Source organism: Mugil cephalus, chromosome 1 (assembly GCF_022458985.1).
Source record: "Mugil cephalus isolate CIBA_MC_2020 chromosome 1, CIBA_Mcephalus_1.1, whole genome shotgun sequence".
Classification (NCBI taxonomy): domain Eukaryota; kingdom Metazoa; phylum Chordata; class Actinopteri; order Mugiliformes; family Mugilidae; genus Mugil; species Mugil cephalus.
Window position 1 is genome coordinate 26,636,206 of NC_061770.1, and position 15,596 is coordinate 26,651,801.

Below are 15,596 nucleotides of genomic sequence, written 5' to 3' on the forward strand. Positions count from 1 at the left end.
AGTTAGCCGGGAGGCTAGGAGGAGCCGCTGTTAGCCGGGAGGCTAGGAGGAGCCGCTGTTAGCCGGGAGGCTAGGAGGAGCCGCTGTTAGCTGGGAGGCTAGGAGGAGCCGCTGTTAGCTGGGAGGCTAGGAGGAGCTGCTGCCGGGAGGTAGGAGGAGCTGCAGTTAGCCGGGAGGCTAGGAGGAGCCGCTGTTAGCCGGGAGGCTAGGAGGAGCCGCTGTTAGCTGGGAGGCTAGGAGGAGCTGCTGTTAGCTGGGAGGCTAGGAGGAGCTGCTGTTAGCTGGGAGGCTAGGAGGAGCTGCTGTTAGCTGGGAGGCTAGGAGGAGCTGTATCTGCATCAGCTCCAGAGTCTGAGAGTCTGAGGACAGCTGCTGTCAGACTCTCAGACTCTTTCTTCCACACAACAAGTCGCCCGCTGCCGACCCCCAACCCGTCCGTCACAGGAAGCTTGTTTCTATTCAATGAGCTGCAAATTAGCCCCCCCCCCCCCCCCCCACAAAACACACACACACAACACAACACACACACACACCCCCCCCCCCCCCCCCCCCACCCCCCCCCCCCCCCCCCCCCCCCCGTCTTGGCCGGCTCGCTGGCTTCTTTTCAGTGCGAGGCCCCGTCAGGCCCTGACATACAGAGCAGCCATCAGTCAGACCACACACACCAGCAAACAGGGAGAAACATGGGAAACCAGGGGGACGGGGTCATCAGGGCCACAGAGCAGCCTCCTCCTCCTCCTCCTCCTCCTCCTCCTCCTCCACCTCCTCCTCCCGGCCGTGATGGATGGAGGGACGGACACACGGGGGCGGACGGAGGGCGTGAGGCGATCGATGGGCGAGCAGATGGATCAGAGTTTAGGTGGAGGAGCGACGGGGGAAACACGAACACACACAGATTCTTCACGCTGCTTTAAAAACTGTGTCTGGGAGAGAAAACAAGAATCCACTGATGTATTATTCAGAGGCTGTGGAAGCTGCTGGTGACTCACAGCGCTTCCTAAATCTGATTTCACCTCCAAACCAGATCCGAACCCTCGGCTGTTTGGATCCAACACGACCGAAGCAAAGATCTGAATGAACTGAAACAACAGCAAACACTTTGTTTCCTGTCAGGTCATCATTTATTTATTTTATTTATTTAGATTTTATGAGTCCGAAGCTGCAGGACAGTCAGTTTACTCAAAGACGCGGTGAAATGCATTCTGGGATATTGTGCCGCGTTGTTTTAGCTTTGAGCTAAGCTAACCGCTAATGCCTAGTTTTAATGATGAATGACTCTTTTCCAGATATATTATGGTTATTAAAACATCTCATCAAAAGGACAATGACACGTTTACTATTAGGATGATTAATGAATGATTAATGAATAATTAATGAAATGACATCACTAACAGCTGTTAGCTCACATTTAAGAAGCTGTTTTCTCACCTTATTTATTTATTTAGTCAGGTAGTTAGTTGTCAATCATTGTGATGTCACATCTTGTTTTTATAGCGACAAATAACTAAAACTAAACTTCATCAATATTATATTAACCACCTTAAACCGGTTCAGGTCTCGGTTCAGGTCTGGACTCTGATCTGGACTCTAATCCCTGAACAACTCTTTGAGTCTCATGTTCACTACGAACTCCTAAACTAAAGTTGTGTCACTGCAGCGTAAATGAGATGAAGTTACTTTCCATCCCGTCTTCAGTGTGTGTGAACGTTTACAGTGTGAACATTCAGACGTATTCACATAATCTTTACATCCACTTCTGCCTCTGTGCAATATTTTCCCCCCGTGAACAGTACGGTGCAATTTATTCATCCTTCATCCTAAACTTATGTCTCCATACAAACTTTATAAATGCCTGTACAAACTTCCCTGCTGAGCTCTGAGCCTCTGCACCAAAGTTTCATTTGGATGGAAATTTAAATGACAAATAAAGTCTCAGTCGAACTTGAGAAAAAAAGAAAAAAGAAAAGAAAAAGAAAAGGAGCAACGCTACCGACGTCAGCTGGCTCCAGATCAGCTGTTACTAAGCAACAGCCGGCGGCCACGGACTGTAGAGCTACTGTAGCTATAACAGGAAACTGTGTGTGTGTGTCTGTGTCTCTGTGTGTGTGTGTGTGTGTGGTCAGAGACGTCCGTCCTCTTCGGGGGACGACGACGACGATGATGCGAGGAGGACGACGACGGCAGTGGGATGCACTTTGGTAACCGTGGTAACGGAGGGGACCAATTGTGCTTAAATTAATTCCTGGTGAGGGAGGAGTTAATTAGCTCACACACACACACACACACACTGATAAACACAGACACACACTCAGAGCTGCAGGTCCACACACACTCGCTCTCTCTGCTAAAACACAAACTAACAAAGGTTCCAGGAGTTTCTCCTCGAGGACGGATGCTACGAAACGAGAGTCATGATGTTATGATGTGAAGAAAGAATTCACCACCAAAATAAAAGTTATCCCCAAAGACTCTTAGACTCAAAGAGCTGATGCTGGTGAAGGTAGAAGTTCTTCCCGGAGGAAACAATAAGTTATCGAGTCTGAGGACTAATACTGGACAGACAGACGTTAACTGTGACGTCCACGTTCCTTCTGTCTCCTCATCTTCTTTCTTTCATCCTCTTCCTCTGCTCGTACTCAACGTGGTCTCTGCATTTTCTCTTTTTTAGTCTCATGCTTTGTTCCAGTGCTCCTACATATTGACACTGCAGTGAATCTGCATGTGAACCTCCTCCTCCTCCACCTCCTCCTCCTCCTCCTCCTCCTCCTCCTCCTGGGTGGAGGTCAGGAGGTTGACGCGTAGCATCCATCATTGCTTCTGCTTTCGCTCTCTTCTTCTTCGTCACCTCCAACAGCAGCAGTGACGCTAGGATGCTACAAGGAAGAACTGTTAGCTAACAGCCCTCCAGCTAACAGTAGCATCCTGGCTAATATTAGCACTTCCTAGCCTCCCAGCTAACATTAGCTCTCATCATAGCAAACACTGTCTGTGTATTTTCTCTTTAACCGCACGTTTCACTTTGTTTTTGTTTCTTCCTGTACTTCCTCATCTTGACGCTGCAGTGAATCCACATGTGAACCTCTTCCTCCTCCTCCTCTTCCTCCTCCTCCTCCTCCTCCTCCTCCTCCTCCTCCTCCTCCTCGGCAGAAGGTCAGGAGGTTGACAGGAAGCATCCATCACTCTCTCTTGTCTCCTCCTCAGGCGTCCGGGTGTGTTGTCACATTGTTGGGTGGCAGCTTGTATCAGTATCTGATGGACACTCTCTGGTTTCTACTCTGTGTCCTGGTCTCACACACACACACACAGCTCACACACACACACACACACACACACACACACACACACACACACACACACACATTCTCTTCAACTTTAACACAGCAACAACAAAACAAACGCGCCTGGTCTTTAAAAAGTAAAACTAAATGAAGCTGCTCCCAGTCTCTGCATTTAACAGGTTAAAGGAGTCGTCCAGTCGAACAACTCGTTAGCGTCGTTAACTCATCTGAAACACATTTCTGCCTTCGGGACGAATGATTCCTGGCGAAATAATACGAAGATGAACTCATTCAGACCAGAACGCTTCACTCATAAAGACTCAGTGGTTCTTAAAACCTGTAGAGGAACCCAGCTAATAGTAGCTCCTCCTAGCCTGCTAGCCTCCCAGCTAATAGTAACTCCTCCTAGCCTGTTAGCCTCCCAGCTAATAGTAACTCCTCCTAGCTTACTAGCAGCTAATAGTAGCTTTCAATAGAGTACTAGCTTCTAGCTATTGGTCCAAAATTAAGAAAAAAAAAAATTAATAAAGAGCAGACCAGCTGATCAGCTGATTCAGGAGGACAGGCTTCCTAGCCTCCCAGCTAATAGTAGCACTTCCTAGCTTACTAGTTTCCTAGCCAATAATAGCTTTACCTAGCCTCCCAGCTAGTAGTAGGTTCTCGTAGCTTCCTATCCTCAAAGCTAACATTAGCAGACAGAGTGCAGCTGTGCAAATATTTCTATTCTTCTTTGTACACAACAATAAGTAAAGTCTGTTAAGAGACATATAAAACAAACTGTGTCCAGATGGTTTAACGTCTGTGGAAGGAAATGAGAAGAAACGGTAGAAACATGTGACCACAAATCTACTCTGGTTATTTGAGTCAGACACAAACACAGATCCGTCCTCTAACCAGGTCTTTATGTTCATTATGCGTCTGTTAGTGTCACCGAGGACAAACCACGAACCACGGCTTTGTTTTAATGCAGCGATTATAGAGGGAGGAAGGAAGGAAAGAAGGAAGGAAGGAAGGAAGGAAAAGGAAGGAGGGATTAGAACTGAACCCTGGAAGTACTGAGGATGGTATTTTTTCCTTCCTTCCTTCCTTCCTTCCTTCCTTCCTTCCTTCCTTCCATGTGCTCCTGGTTCTGGTCCAGTTGTAGGTAGAGATCCACCACATTTTAATTAGTTAACATCAGGTGTGAACATAGATCTAGTTAAAGATGGACCAGGTGTAGATCTGATGTAGATCTGGTGTAGATCAGGTGTAGATCAGGTGTAGATCTGGGATTAGACGAGTCGTGAACAGCCACATGTCTTGGTTTCATTTCTCGTCATGTTTCTTTGCCTCTGACAGAAACACCTGACACCTCCCTCTGTGTTTCCATAGCAACGACAGTCAGACTCCAGACGTGTTTCTGAGGATTTTCACTTCTGAGACGGAAAAACTAAGAAATATAAAGACTGTTCTCAGCTGAGTTTCAGATGTTGGCATGAAGCTTCCTTCCTTCCTCCCTTCCTTCCTTCCTTCCTTCCTTCCTTCTTATCTTCCTGTGAAACTAAGTGGATTCTCATAGAGATGAATAATCTATCTTCACTTCCTTCCTTCTTTTCCAGTAAATAGAAGTAGAATTTAATGAAATGTCCGTACGTCAGAACCCAGCGGAGACGAGGGAGAAGTTTCTGACCTTTGCTCTGGTTGTTTTCCAGTAAAGAGAATTATTCCCGAGCAGAAACGTCAGTGAGAGGAGAGCAGGTCGGTCCCTGCTCGTATTATTTCATCTTATTGGCTTCATCTCATTTCATCTCATTTCATTTCATTTCATTTCATTTCATTTTATTTGACTTGTTCGGCTGCAGCAGATCCAGACCAGGACTGAATCCTGAACCACCGAACAACAGACTCAGTGTTTCATGTGGGGTGGAGGTGGAGGGATGGAGGGATGGATGAAGTGGAGGAGTAGAGGGATAGAGGGGTGGAGGAGTGGAGGGAAGGAGGAGTGGAGGGATGGAGGGATGGATGGATGGAGGGATGGATGGAGGGATGGATGGAGTGGAGGGGTACAGGGAGGGAGGGATGGAGGAGTGGAGGAGTGGAGGTGGAGGGATGGAGGGAGGGATGGAGGTGGAGGTATGGAGGGGTGGAGTGTTGGAGGGATGGAGGAGTGGAGGGATGGAGGAGTGGAGGGAGGGGTGGATGGATGGAGGGAGGGAGGGAGGGGGTGTTACGTGGGCGGGTGATAACGTGGTGGAGGGATGGAGGGATGGAGATAACACCACCTGTCACTTTGTGGACGTGTTCGTAGACGTAGAGATGGGGGGGGGGGCGGGGGGGGATTACAGATTATCCATCTGCCAGAGAGGATGATGGGATACGGCCCCCACTGACCCCGACCACGGTCTGAGACCAGAACCAGGTCTCAGTTACATCCGGCTTCATTTGGCCTCTATGCTAATGATGCTAAGCTAACGTCCCTCTGGGTCTTTCACTGAGATTTGACGGATGCAAATATCGGAAGCAGTTACCATGGAAACCGAATAAATACACCTAATACATCAGAGCTGATGAAGAAGAGGAGGAGAAAAGGAGACGATGCTTCAAACTAGTCAAACATTCATCCACAAATGTGGAGATGATGATGGAGTTAAAGTTTGGAGGAAACAAGGAAGGGAGGAAGGGAGGGAGGAAGGAAGGAAGGAAGGAAGGAAGGAGCTAAACTGATCCTCTGAGTTCATCTGATGATGAATCAAATAATTGCAGTTAAACGTTTACGTCACAGATCAGAGCTGAGTTTGATAAAACTGAACCTGTCAACAAGAAACGTTTAAAAAACAGACACAGACTCCAGCTGGTTCCTGGTCCCTGGTTCCTGGTTCCTGGTTCCTGGTCCCTGGTCCCTAGACCCCCCCCCCCCCCCGCCCCGTAACGTGTCGGTTTCTTGAACCGGTCCAGACTTGTTTATTTTTTCGGACACGCTGTGACCTGATGACTGAGACGCTTCAGAGAGTTGAGACGTCGGTCGTCACGGCTCCAACGAGCTCAGACACTAACGACATAACGAGAAACAGATGGGGGGGGGGGGGGGGGGGGGGGTCCCACAAGGGACCAGGAACCAGGGACCAGGAACCCATCTACGTACTGTCAACACTTTACTGATCAGAGCAACAGTTTATTATCATCATCATTATTATTGTTGTTATTATTATTATTATTCGATCTGAATTTAAGGCTCCAACACAAACACTGCGGCTTCATTAACTCTTCATTTATTTAGTGTTGGAATCAAACTGAGCTCATGTTTTCTACAAACTTCAACTAAACCAGATTAATGGCAGAATATTAAAGAACAGAATAGAAAAATAAATTAAAGAATTTTAAAGAACAGCATAAAAATATAGGATAGAATAAAATATAAAAAAGAAACAGAATATGACAAATAGATTATTAAATGGTGGAGTATTGGACGACATAAAAACTAAATAAACGGAATGAAAAGGGATTAATTAAATAACAGAACGTTAACGAATATAATAGAATCAAATATGAGAGTATGAGAATAAAATAGATTTAGTCATAAGTAGAGCTGTTAATGCATCAAACTACTGAAATAAATATAATTAGGTCATATATTATATATGTTCGCATATGTTAGCATCATTGGCTAACTCATTTAAACATTTTCAGAAAACAAGAAAAAACACAATTGTATCATATTTTTTAGTCCAAAGAAAAACTTTAGGCAGTTTTACTATTAGGCAAACGATACATATGAAAACTAATTCATTTAACAACTAATCTAAAATGTTTCAATGGTAAAAAAATAAATAAATCTAGAGTCACATGACTTCCTGGATATGTGATGTCATCAAATATTTGTAGTTTTACAGTAGAAAAATGTCAGATCTCCTGGGATGCAGGTTTCCATGCTCCCCTCCCTCTGTTTACTTCAGTTATCACACGACACGGGTTAAACACCTGAACACATTTCTGCTCTATGAGCTGTGGACAAACCCACCGAGACGTCACCTGTTGGATTCTGAACCTGGGAAATGAAGCCTGAAGGGGGCGGGGCCTGCGGTCGCCATGTTGGATGACCCGCCCACCTGTTAGCTCAGGCTAACACCTGTCACTCAAAGCGGCAACGCCCTTAATTATGCAGAATTTTAAACCGTAATAAAGAATAAACGAATGAGTTAAAGACTAAAAAAAATATAAAAATATTCTCAATGAACTCATTTGAAATTTAATATTTGTGTTTTAAACCTCGTAGGAACCGGTTCATGTAGAGCTTTGTCTGTGTTTATCTGACTCTTAGAAACAGGTCTGCACATGGAGCAGGGCCACGTAAAACCAGGTCTGGGCTAAAACCTGTTCAGACCTGGTCCTGGGGTAATAATGTCCTCACAGACATAGAGGGACTGGCTGAGTCCAGGTTTCACGACACTCCCTGAGACAACAGATCCGGCTCTGCTGACTCAGCTCACGCCCACGCACAAGCCCCGCCCACAACGCCGTCTGACAGCACACCTGTAGAGACCCGGCACCACAACACCTGAGGACTCGTAAGAACCGAGCTGCTCACAGACACTCAACACATCAGTCAGCTCCAGAACCACAGACCTCCAGACCTGCAGACCTGCAGACCTCCAGACCTGCAGACCAGACCTGCAGACCTCCAGACCTGCAGACCAGACCTGCAGACCTCCAGACCTCCAGACCTGCAGACCTCCAGAACCACAGACCTGCAGACCAGACCTCCAGACCTGCAGACCTCCAGAACCACAGACCTCCAGACCTGCAGACCAGACCTGCAGACCTGCAGACCTGTAGACCTCCAGACCTCCAGACCCCCAGACCCCCAGACCTGCAGGTCTGCAGCTCACATGTGATTCCTCCTGGATGTAACTGAGCTCATAGTCCAGCGCCTCCTTGTGGATCATTAGTTCATCATCTTCAACAAGTTCTTTAAAACCAACTGATGCAATGAGGAGCTTCTCATTTCTTCAACAACCATGTGGAAATTTCTTTGTTTCTGTTTTTAGACACAGAGAATGATAATCGACCGGTTTTGTTTATCTGTTCTCAGCCCTGATGGAGAAAAGTCACTGGATATTCAGTCCAGAAAAGGATATTATAAAAAATAATGAGCAGTTATTTGATTTTTATTTGAAAATTCAAACATTAACACTGAAGTTCAAGGCATTTTTCTTTTCTTATTTATCAGGGTCCAAAGACACTGGATGAACAAAAGTTTAAAAAAATTAAATGTTGTTAGCTATTAGCTAACACGACTCTGATGTGGGTGCAGAGATTTGTGATGACCAGCCTTGTTTTACCATCAGGTGAAGATATTTTAGTCTGGACTAATCCAGGGAAACTCCAGGAAGAAGTCAGATATTTGGGTAAAAACTCATACGAGCTCTTACTTTGAAAAAGGCAACTTCTGGTGACAAAATATGAAAAAAACGGGCGCTTTTATTTTGTTTCTGTCTTCTAACGATTTTATTTTTTATTTTTAGAAACAGAAGATGTAAAACAAACGTGTTTTAAAGTTTTCTTCATCCGTTCTGGACCCTGATAAAGAAAAATGCCTTGATTTCAATTTGAATGTTTGAATTTTAAAATGAAAATCAAATAACCAAATAATTTTGTTTTTTAAATTCCTTTTCTGAACAGAAAATCCAACGACGTCTTCAAAGAAGAAATGTGGTGGGTTTAAATAAATCCTGACTGATCCGTCTTTCTGTTCTTCTACATATAAATGTATAAATATAAACCTGGTCCCATCTGATCCAGTCTGGTGCCGTCAGTGTTTCTGGTCCAGACTGAACTTTAACTTCAAACCGTTCAGCTTCAAAGGCTTCAAACATTAATAAGTTCATCCAGGCAGGCGGCCGATCAATAACTGAGCTTCACAGCAACAACAACAGCAACAACAACAACACACACCTACGACCACGAGGCTGAACCCAGAATAAAAACCTGAATTAAAGATCCAGCGTCTGTTTGTGTCTCAGTTTCATGTGAAAGGTTCAGAACTGAGACATATTTCTGATCAGCTGTTACGTTACGATCCACACAGACCTTATACATTAAATCTATTCCATCCATATCTCACTCTGCACTGTGACTTTTATTCTCCTCTTTATTTATTATATTTACTCTGTTGCTTTCACATCATGTCTTATGATATTTTTAATTTGATCTCTGGTGTTTTGTTTAAATTGCCACGTGTTGATTTCTTTCTTTTAACATCATTTTATCTCTGAGTTGCTTGTGTCTGAATCAGTGACGTCCAACCTCCATCGTCCTTCAGCTTTTTACAACCTCCTACAGAACACGACTAATAAATAAAGATGTTACTGATCTATTTCAAATGAAGATAATATTTCATCTCAGTTTCTTCATCTATGCTTCTCCGCTCTGTTTTATGATGGAAGGACGTACACACAAACACACCAACGTACACACAAACACACCAACGTACTCACAAACACACCAACGTACTCACAAACACACCAACGTACACACAAACACACCAACGTACTCACAAACACACAAACAGCCAGAGTCATTCACACATATATATGTATCTATGTCTAAAGAGAGAATACCAGAATAAAACCAGACTAAATAAAACCAGACTAAATAAAACCAGACTAAGTAAAACCAGAATAAATAAAACCAGACTAAGTAAAACCAGACTAAGTAAAACCAGACTAAGTAAAACCAGAATAAATAAAACCAGACTAAGTAAAACCAGACTAAGTAAAACCAGAATAAAACCAGACTAAATAAAACCAGACTAAGTAAAACCAGACTAAGTAAAACCAGAATAAATAAAACCAGACTAAGTAAAACCAGACTAAGTAAAACCAGAATAAAACCAGACGAAATAAAACCAGAATAAAACCAGAATAAATAAAACCAGACTAAGTAAAATCAGAAAAAGTAAAACCAGAATAAAACCAGACTAAGTAAAACCAGACTAAAACCAGACTAAATAAAACCAGACTAAGTAAAACCAGAATAAAACCAGACTAAATAAAACCAGAAAAAAACAGACTAAATAAAACCAGAATAGAACCAGACTAAATAAAACCAGACTAAATAAAACCAGACTAAATAAAACCGGACTAAATAGAACCAGACTAAATAAAACCAGACTAAATAAAACCGGACTAAATAAAACCAGACTAAGTAAAACCAGACTACAGGATGTTGCATCGTAACCAGGTGTCTCATACAGAGATTAGACTCAGAAACTACGAGTCTCCTCTCGTCTCCAGAGCCACATACGTCAAATCCAGCACAAACCTCGATGTCGACCCAATAAAAAGACATAAAGATAAAAAAAGATGTAAATATGTTTCATTTTACTCACCAGAACTTAACTTGTTTAAAGTTTTCCTCTGAGCCGGTGAAACAGCGAACTGAATTTTCTTAACCATGTCCAGCTTTTCTTTCAAAGTCCGTCTTGAAAATGGCTTCGACGGTAAATCCTCAACCAAATTCAGACGTTGTGACAATGCAGCTACTAAATCAACACAACTATATTTAGTCCAACTCACAACACATGCAGTTAGCTAGCTCTGGCTAGCTACTCTCTGACCGTCCAATCAGAGGCTGTGGATGCGCTGACATCACCGTACGCCTGCTAGCAACTCAACATCTGATTGGTTAAAGCAACTCTCTGGTCAACGCTTATTTTACGCTGCAGGGTCTGAAGAACTGATTCCGAAGGCCTCCAGGCAGATTTCTCTGACCCTAGCAACAAATGAACCCTGAAATGTGATTGGATAAGAGCTTTTTGTGAAAATACACGTTTGGAAGCAGCACAACCAGGGAAAAGCTACGAGAGGAAGTGAACAGACCTTTAGGTATTAATGGAAAATATCATTTAGTCTGTTATGTAGATATTTTTTAGGCCAACAGGGAAGTTCTTGCAGGTCCTGACGGACCAACCACTGGTCTGAAGGCTGATGCTTCATAAATAAACTGGAGTAGACGTCTGACGTTTGTCTTGTTAGGACGTTTGGAGCTGAGACAGAATCAGAGTCTGGTGTCACATCATGATCCAGAGAATAAATATCAGCTGGAGAATCCTCCAACCAATCACAGCAGCTCGTTATGTGACATTAAGGCTCCAGTCGCTTATATATCATCTAAATACATCTAACTAATTCAGATGATTCTATGATGATTCTTCTCTTCTGTCCAGTCACCGGCTCTTTTTAAAATCTACAAAACGATTTAAAATCAGAGCTGAACAGTTTCAGAAAATAATCAAACTGCAATTCTTTCCCCCGGTGTCGTGATTACGATATTCACAATATTCATTTCCTTATTTCAAACATGTGCAACTGTAGGGAAGGAAGGAAGGAAGGAAGGAAGGAAGAGAGGAAGGAAGGAAGGAAGCTAAACGATGCTTTATAATCAGTTTAGTTCTTCTTATGAAATGAGGTTATACACAATATATGTAATTAAGTAAAGAAAACTGTAAGATACAGAATTAATTATCCAATTATCCGACAGTTTGGTTCAAATTCAGCTCACGTTGTTTCTTTAGTTTCCTACATTTTGCTCTGGAGACTGGTCTGAGAACTATTTCTCTTCATCACGTCAGACTCTGACTCATCTCATTAATATGCAGCAGATCCGACAAAGACCAGTAAACACACACAGCTGCAACCGATTCATGGGGAAGGTTAACAATCCTCCTCAGAGAGAATAAATAAAGTTTCAGGACTCACTCTGAGCTGAACTTCTTCTTTCAGTCCGGAAAACATCCCACGGAAAGAAATGAATGTGTACATCCATCCAGACTAATGCGACTGTGACGTGGATGAACTGCACGTGGCCCTAAACCGTAAACACGAGATTAATACACAGGAGTAACAGCTTAATCTACCGCACACAAACACACACAAACACACACAAACACACACAGTACACGAGCAATTATATCAGCACTGGACAGAGGACAGGACGGTTTTTATGCACGAGCAGCTCTCAGGAGAAAAATCAATATCCCTGCACAGCCGTCTGCTGTGTGTGGTGAAGGCTGCAGAGTTTGACCCTGAACGCATCGTTGAAGCTCTGCAGATGGACCAAATCAATGTGGATAATAGAAGAAGACGGGGGAACAAATCTGTTAAACGCCGGCTTCTGCTGGTCTGGACGTCTCGCGTCTGGACGTCTCGCGTCTGGACGTCTCGCGTCTGGACGTCCTGTATTTATTCATTTATTTAGTAAACGTCCAATGAATGACGATAACAATTAACAATAACTGATTAATTAGTTTTTATCTACAGACGCGTGTTCGTTAGTGTTTTAAAGGTTTGGTTAATCTGACATGACAGTGAATGAATGAGCTAGTTTCACTTTAGTCACCAGCTACGGGTTAAAATACCAGTGTCCTTAAAACCATAACGACACCAACAGAGTAAGGAAGGAAAAATACAGGAAAGGAAGGAAGGGAGGGAGGAAGGAGAGGAGCTAAGGAAGAGGCAAAGGAAGGAATGAAGGAAAAGCTCAGATTATCATGTTCTCATCCTGGTTACAAGTCAAAGAGACTCGACAACAAAACACTGAATGGATAAAACTACTAAAACACACACACTAACACACACACACACACACACACACACACACAATAACACAGACTAACACACACACACTAACACACACACACACACACGCACACACACACACACCTCCCCCTCAGTAGAATCCATCATCCCACTCCTCTGACAACCTGTTGCTGCGAGTTACCACATCCCATCCTGTCAATCACCATGCGGGGACACAAAGCTGGGACCGAGGGCGTTGCCATGACAACACAGAGACCCTGGTGATGACCGGGAGGACGTGGAGACGGAGCCAGACTGAGACTGAGGAGGATTATGGGCTCCTCTACGAGGCCGCTAACGAGACGCTAACGAGAAACTTTAAGGCCTCAAGAAAGACCTGGTCTGCACCTGATCTGCACCTGATCTGCACCTGGTCTGCACCTGATCTTCACCTGATCCGCACCTGGTCCGTCATTAATGATCCATGTTCACATCTGGTCTGAACCAAAACGTGTCCTCAGCCAGAACTGGAGATCTGATCCGAGTCTGAGGGTAAATAAGCAGCAGCGCCACCATGTGGTCAGTAGGACATGGTATCAGGAAGGAAGGAAGGAAGGAAGGAAGGAAGGAAGGAAGGAAGGAAGGAAGGAAGCATCTCTAGGTGGTGGAGTTAATGTGTTGTGTGTCTGTGTCTGGAGAACAGAAGAAGAAGAAGAAGAAGAAGTGACTGAGTGGATGTAAAAACGTTCTAATGTTGTTGATTCATTTAGTTTGAGCTCATGTATAATTTATTAGATTCAAACATTTAATCACGACGACAGGAAATGTAGAAACGTCCTGTTTAAAAGATCCGTTTCATCTTCCTCTCGTTTATTAATTGATTCATTTATCGGTTATTAACATGATTTCCAGGTTTGAAGCCTCAGGAAGTTAATATTCCACCAGAGTTCAGCCTCCACGGCTCCATAAAGGAGAAGGAGGTCTGTGTTTACCCGACTCCAGAGGAGAAACAAAGAGAAGGAGGCGCCCAGAGGAGGGGAGGATGTGTGGGGAGGCCTCCTCCTCCTGCTCCTCCTGCTGCTCCTCCTCCTCCTCCTGCTTCTCCTCCTCTTCCTCCTCCTCCTCCTCCTGCTCCTCCTCCAGAGCCCATGTAAATCATCTATAATATTAATAATGTGACAACATGTGGAGACGAGAACTTTTTCTTCTTCTTCTTCTTCTTCTTCTTCTTCTTCTTCTTCTTCTCTGGTTTTATTTCCAGCAGATTTTCACTCAGGCTTCTGGTCGGAGAAGACGAGGAAACTCATGTGAAGTCAAGCTGGAGCAGATTGAGTCTTCATCTTCTGCTCATTAGCATCCATGCTAACGCACACACATCCGTCTTTGTAATCATCACACGCTGCACAGCAGGAGGCCTGGGAGCCCGAGGTTTGATTAAAAAGCTCTTTTGTGGTTTTGAGATGCTAATCTTTCTATTATCAGCCGGATAAAAGCGAGTTTAGCTGCTTAAAGACAAACAAATGACTTCTGGCTCACACTCACCATACATGGCTAATGAGCGCTTTGTGTCGCGGCCTCTTTCTCTTTCTGTTTTTTGACAGAAAGGTCTAAATCGGTCTGAGCTGGAGGAAGAAAATCCCATCATGTCGGCGACGGGAAGTTTTCACGCCGTCGCTCGTCATGTCGGCTTAAACCAGGAGGCCAACGGTGATGTCAGCCTCCGACAACACGGCAATCAGTTAGCGGCTACAAGCTAAAGAGGCTAAACGTTTCTGAGGCGGAGGCCAGAAACACAGCGAAACGAGGGAAAGCTAATGTTGCTAATGGAGCAGGAACTGGACTCCTGCTGGTTCTATCTTTCTACTTCCTGTTAAAAACTGTTTCACCTTGGTCCTGGTTTGGTTTCATTCTTCATGTGAACACGTTGGAGCTAAAACCAGACCAGAACCATCAGAACCAGGAGGAACCAGTTAGAAAACCACAAACATGTTGAACCAACCATTTCTAGAACTTAGAATGTAAATCTAACCTGGACATTTCTAAAGCTGATCAACACATTTATTATTTACAACTATTTCCATTAAAACTATTTAGGACCATGTCCACAACTATCAGGTGTCCAACCAGTAATAATGTCTGAATGTCTCTAAACTGTCTCCTGTCTCCATAGACTGAATATAGCCTCACTGTTGCTTAGCAACCACTGACACATCATGTCCTGATTGGTTGATGGATGCATGTTTCCACCAATAGGAAGTTTTACTTGGTCTAGAAACGTTGGTTAAATTAAATGTGTTGATGTGATGTGATGCACTGTCCAGAGGGTTAAAGGTGCTGCAGTGTAGGTCATAAGCTCCACCCCCCTATGTTAGTGGGCGGGACGTGGGCCGAAGTAAAACACTAAAATATACGTCAAATAATTTAATATGGCGTTGATGAATGTTCAAGTCTCCACTGTTTTTGTTTTTGATAGTGAGTTCAGGTGAGTCTGGAGGACGAGTGGGCGGGGCATGGATATTGTGGCTCCGCCCACAGGCCGCACTGATCAGACTGTGGCTACAAACCGCTCGTATCCCAGGACGACAGCATCAGTTTGGACCAATGGGAGGAAGAGGAGACGACATATTTATATACGGTCTATGTACGGAGACGGTGAGACATGTCTCCACATACAGAGAAACCAGACTCTGCCTCCAGTCCACACACACACACACACACACACACACACACACACACACATAACACACACACACACACACAGTGT